This window comes from Salvia splendens, chromosome 6 (assembly GCF_004379255.2).
Source record: "Salvia splendens isolate huo1 chromosome 6, SspV2, whole genome shotgun sequence".
NCBI lineage: Eukaryota > Viridiplantae > Streptophyta > Magnoliopsida > Lamiales > Lamiaceae > Salvia > Salvia splendens.
The window spans coordinates 11,792,067-11,798,397 of NC_056037.1; positions in this window are offsets into that span (position 1 = coordinate 11,792,067).

Consider the following 6,331-nt stretch of genomic DNA (forward strand, 5'->3'; position numbering starts at 1 on the left):
TAACGAAAAATAACAAGAAGAAATAGGCGAAATTCTCCCCTCTTTATTAATTTCAGCGCCTATTTATAATCTAAGGACCCTAGGGTTGGTTCGACTTACGGGCCGGGAAAGAACCAACAAAGAAAACCCGACACGGAGCTTATAATTCGCTCGACCCAATTATTCTAATAATAAAATAAAATCAAATCAGAAAATAAGGAAAACATAAAAATAAAGAGTCCTAATCTACGAGGCCTTTCGCACGTCCTACTTGGGTACATAGTCCGCGAACCTCACCGGCGCCTTGGCTCGCCGGGCCGACTTCCTCTGCTCCCTCCTTTCCCTCGGCGACGGCCTCCCCTGCTCCACCGTCTCATAATTCTGCTCCGGGACCGAAGACTCTCCCGACTCGTCTTCCCCTTCAGCAATACTGGCCGGTCCCGTTTGTACGGGAGGGATCACCGTATCAACTCCCCCCTCGATAAGAACATCCTTGGCCTCAAGGATGAGGTGTGGAAAGCGGCGACGCACAACCTCCAACAGCTCCCACGTAGGATTTTCCCCATTGTCATCATCCCACTTGAGTAATGCCTCCTCCACCGCCGCGCCATCTCGCCATACCGTGCGGGTCCCTACCCACGCCAAAGGACGGGAAACTGGCCTACCCCGTACAAACACCGGCGGTAGTTCCACGGCCCCCGACGACCCAGCCTGTACGTACGGTCGAAGCAAACTAACATGAAACACGTTATGGACGCGACTTCCCTCCGGCAACTTCAGGCGGTAGGCAACCTGACCAATACGCTCACTCACCTCGTAAGGCCCAAAGAACCTGCGCGCCAGCTTAGAAGATAGAGGTCTTGCTACCGAGAACTGGCGATAATGCTGCAGTTTCAACAGGACCAAGTCCCCAACCACAAATTCGACATGGCGCCGATGTTTATTAGCTGCGTCGCGCATACGCTGCTGGGCCCTCTCCAGATTCGCACGCAAGGCCACAATCAACTCTCCTCGCTGTCTGATAAGCGACGCCACATCGGGCGGAGTGGAACGCGACGGTTCGGCCGCCACCAACGGAGGAGGGTCCCGACCATACAAGGCTTTGAACGGCGACGTACCAAGCCCTTCGTGGAAGAAACAATTCAACGACAACTCTGCCCAGGGCAAGAAGTTCACCCATTTGTTTGGTTTGTCCGCCACGAACGCCCGTAAATACTGCTCCAGACCACGATTCCGAACCTCTGTCTGGCCGTCGGACTGAGGGTGATACGCCGTAGTGAAATGTAGCTTGGTACCGCTCAAACGCAACATATCTTCCCACACATCATTTAAGAACACGGAATCCCTGTCCGACACCAAGGTTTTCGGGAAACCATGATGTTTCACCACCGTGTCGATGAAAAGGTTCGCCACCCGCAGAGCATTAAAATGTGGCGGCAGCGGGGCAAAATGCGCATACTTGGTCAACCTATCAACCACCACCATGATCGTCGTAAAACCCCGAGACTGCGGTAGGCAGGTCACAAAGTCCATCGACACGTCCTCCCAGACCTGTGAAGGAATAGGTAACGGTTGCAGCAATCCCGCCGGCTTCTGTGTCGAATATTTAGTCGTTTGACACTCCATACATGCCTCCACGAACTCCTTCACGTCATTCCGCATTCCTTTCCAATAAAATTGGGCAGCCAATCGCCGAAATGTCCTGTCAACCCCCGGGTGGCCCGCTTGCGGGGTCGAATGATGCTCGGCGATCAGGGGCACCCTTGCCGCAGACTCGGCCCCTATGTAGATACGTCGACCATGATAAATTAGGCCCGCGACAAACGATAAGTGAGCGGCCGCCTTGCCCGTTTCAATTAGCGCCCTCAGCTCCGACAATTCCTTCAAGGAGTCTACCTCAGCTAACAGGAGCTCGAAAATGTCTGGGACCGGATGGCCCGCCAGCGCCTGCAGCGTCGCCTCCGCCTGCGCACGCTCGGCCTCGGTTGGGTCCACGTCGCGACGGGACAGGGCGTCCGCGACCGTGTTTGACGCCCCCGTCTTGTATTCTATCCGAAACTTATACCCCATCAACTTCCGGGCATAGAATTGCTGATCCGGGGTCTGAATAACCTGCTGTAACAATTCCCTCAAACTCTTCTGATCACTGCGGATCACAAACTCACGCCCCAACAGGTACTGGCGCCACTTCTGGACTGCCTCCACAATGGCGTACAATTCCTTATGATATGTGGAGGACATCCGACGTCGCGGCCCCAGTTTCTTGCTAAAGTAAGCCAGGGGCCTTCCCTCTTGGAGGAGGACCGCTCCCACCCCAAAATCCGACGCGTCCGTCTCAATATAGAATTGTTTGGAGAAATCCGGTAACCGTAATATGGGTGCCGATGTCATAGCCGCTTTAAGAGACAGAAAACTCTCTTCAGCCGCGGGGGACCAGACGAAAGCGTCCTTCTTCAATAGTTCCGTCAAAGGGGCAGCTAGGGTCGCATAATGCGCGATAAACCTCCGATAATATCCCGTAAGCCCCAAGAAACCTCTTAGCTGCTTAATCGTGGACGGCGTTGGCCACGCGACCATGGCGGTAATTTTCTCCGGGTCGGCCTTCAACTGTCCCTCGGCAATTAGATGCCCCAAATAGTCCACTGTGGTGCTGCAGAAAACACATTTGGAAAGTTTAACAAAGAATCGATTAGACCTAAGAATGGTGAGGACCTCGTGCATGTGGCGCACGTGAGATTCCAGCGTCGGGCTATAGACCAAGATGTCGTCGAAGAATACGATAACAAAGGTGCGCAGCAGTGGGCGAAAGATGGCATTCATGGCCGACTGGAATGTGGACGGAGCATTAGTCAAACCGAACGGCATGACGAGGAACTCAAAATGGCCGTCGTGAGTCCGAAAGGCCGTTTTGAAAACGTCATCCGTGTGCATCCTGATCTGATGGTACCCTGAGCGTAGATCCAATTTTGTGAAATAACGGGCAGCCCCCAGCTCGTCAAATAACTCATCCGCGGTAGGTATAGGGAAGTGATCAGGCACCGTTGCCGTGTTCAATGCTCTGTAGTCAATACAAAATCGAAACGTCCCATCCTTTTTTCTAATAAGCAACACAGGAGAAGAAAACGGGCTCTGGCTGGGCCGAATAATGCCCGAGGCTAGCATCTCCTTTACTTGGCGTTCGATTTCATTCTTCTGGAAATAGGGGTAGCGATATGGACGCACACTGATCGGTTTGGAGTTCGGAAGTAAATGAATGCGGTGGTCGAACGGGCGGTGTGGTGGAACGCCTGTCGGGGTACGGAAAACATCCACATGTGAACGCAAAACGGACAAGATCATCGGGTCCAAGTTGGCCGGGAATGCCGTCTCGGCTGTGTCCGCCTCTCGGTCCTCCGTGCGGGGGACCGCTACTAACTCGAACATCTCCGCTTCCCCTTGCAACGAGAACAGGGTGGCGACGGTCTTGAGCGTGACCTGCCGGGCTACCGGTGGGGTCACCTTCAAACAAATGGGCACGCCGTCCCTCACAAACTCCAAAGTTCCATCGATAAAATCACTAGTCACACGTCGCATAGACTTTAGCCAAGCCAAGCCGAGAATCACGTCCGGACCATGGACCGGAAGGACGTGCAAGTCAATCACGAACACATGCGATTGGATCACCACCCGGGTTCTTACGCTCACATGCGAACAAACCAACGACGCTCCATTACCCACATACACCCGAAAGGGCTTAACCGCCGTGAGCGGCAGCGCGAGCTTCTGTGCGATTCTGGGGTGCAAGAAATCATGCGAGCTGCCTGTATCAACGAGGACAACCACCGGCTCAGCTCCAATAGTGCCGCGCAGTTCCATCGCCTCCGGTCGTTGTCTGCCGTCTAGCGCATAGATGTGCGAAAGATCAGCTGTTATCACCTCCTGTTGTTCCAGTTGGTCTTCCGGGATAACCGGATCCTCTGCCTCGTCCTCAGCGTCACCACCCATATAGGCCAAGAAGGGTCGCTTACACGCATGAGAGGGGCCCCACTTCTCTTCGCAATAAATACATACCCCACGTCGGGTGCGATCTGCACGCTGAGCTGGTGTAAGATGGATCACTGGCAGCTTCGCATATTCCGGCCCCCTGGCATAAACCGGTTTCGTCGCCGTCTGGGTCTGAACCGGGTGTTGTGGCCCAGCCGAGGGGGGAACCTTCTGATCCCTGGGGGGCCATTGGCGACGTTGTGGGCCGGATGGGGGTGTAGGTTTTTCGGTGCTGCCATCAAACTCAATTGCGAGAGCCATCGCGGCTGCCACCGAACGCGGATGCTGATGTTTAACCTGGCTCCGCACTGGTTGTTGAAGACCCGCTACATAAATAGGCAGGAATGTGGACTCGGGGACATTGGGAATCCGATTCCTCATTGATTCGAACGTCGCGTTATACTCAGCTAGCGTCCCTGTCTGGACCAGTTTCGCTATCAAGCCCAGGTAATCCTCAAAACACTGCGGATCAAAACGACGCCGCACGTCTTCCAAGAAATCGGCCCAGATAGCAACCGGGTTACTGGCTCGGTAGTTGAATACCCATTCTGCCGCTGGACCGTCGAAGAGCATAACCACATAGTGCAGGCGATATGCTTCGGGCATCATTAGGTGATCAAAATAATATTGAATCCTCGCGATCCAGTTTACCGCGTCAGAACCACCGAACCGCGGCGGCTTCATCTTCACATCCCTCGGTTCCTCCCATGCACGGTGACCCCCGTGATTATGCCAAGCCGGATTATCCCACGAAGTAGGCTGGCGATTTGCCGGGCGATCGAACCCAAGGCGGGTACCCAGCGGGTCCCACGACGATGCCCACCCTGCTCCCGGGGTTGAACCTGTCCCCAAAGCCTCCACCGGGCCCGAGACCGCCCCCGGAATCGGCATGGAATTGTTCGAAGAGAAACTTGCACATGTCCCTGGCGGCACCCATGGCTGGGCCCCTGCACGCAAGCCCTGCGTATGTGGGATAGCCGTCACAACCGCCTGAGTATGGATAGCCGGCGGAATCGAGCGAGGCAAGGCATCGGTAAACCAATGCGATGGCAGACCGTGGGTATGGGCCTGGTCCGATCGTGGCGGCACCAACCGACGATCAAAATCGTCCATCCGCGACTCAAAACGCGCCAAGGAAGCCAACACGTGTTCAAACATCGTGGCCACTGCATCCGGCCCAGGAGCGGCTGTCCCTGACGGAGACCCCGCGCTAACCGTTGAAGCGGGGAACCGGTTCGCCGGCAACCCCTGCGTATGAACTGCATCAGACGTGATTCGTTCCATGAGTTCAGTGAAAGCACCAATTTGTTAAGGAAGAACTCCCTAACGTGATGCAGCGATCGATTATTAGAAGTCCCGGGAGGCTAAATCCCGCCGACAACTTAGGTTTGCAAATAACGAAAAATAACAAGAAGAAATAGGCGAAATTCTCCCCTCTTTATTAATTTCAGCGCCTATTTATAATCTAAGGACCCTAGGGTTGGTTCGACTTACAGGCCGGGAAAGAACCAACAAAGAAAACCCGACACGGAGCTTATAATTCGCTCGACCCAATTATTCTAATAATAAAATAAAATCAAATCAGAAAATAAGGAAAACATAAAAATAAAGAGTCCTAATCTACGAGGCCTTTCGCACGTCCTACTTGGGTACATAGTCCGCGAACCTCACCGGCGCCTTGGCTCGCCGGGCCGACTTCCTCTGCTCCCTCCTTTCCCTCGGCGACGGCCTCCCCTGCTCCACCGTCTCATAATTCTGCTCCGGGACCGAAGACTCTCCCGACTCGTCTTCCCCTTCAGCAATACTGGCCGGTCCCGTTTGTACGGGAGGGATCACCGTATCAGAGAGGCACACTGATTATTATAGGTGGCGAAGGAAGGCTTGGTGCTATTTGGTTTCTACCAAAATATCCCATAACTACTTTCTAAATTTTCCATTTTAAAAACTAAGACATTACAATCTACTACTCCCTCCCTTCCTTAAAATTTGCCACCATTTGACCCAACATGGATTTTAATAAATGTACTCCCTCCTTTCCACTTAAGATGACTCACTTTTATTTTTAGTTTGTCCCACCCAAGATGACCTATTAATAAAAATGGAAACTCTTTTATCTCTACTTTATTTCCTCTCTCTTACTTTACTCTCTCCTCACAAAATAAAGCTGCATAAAATCCTGTGCCGCCCAAGGAATGGGTCATCTTCCTTGGGACATAGGAAATAATAGAAAGTGAGTTGAAAAAGTTAGTGACACGTGGATCCTACTTTTATATATTAGTTTTAAAATAAAATGTGAGTGAGAATGAGTTAGTGGAATGTGAGGTCCACT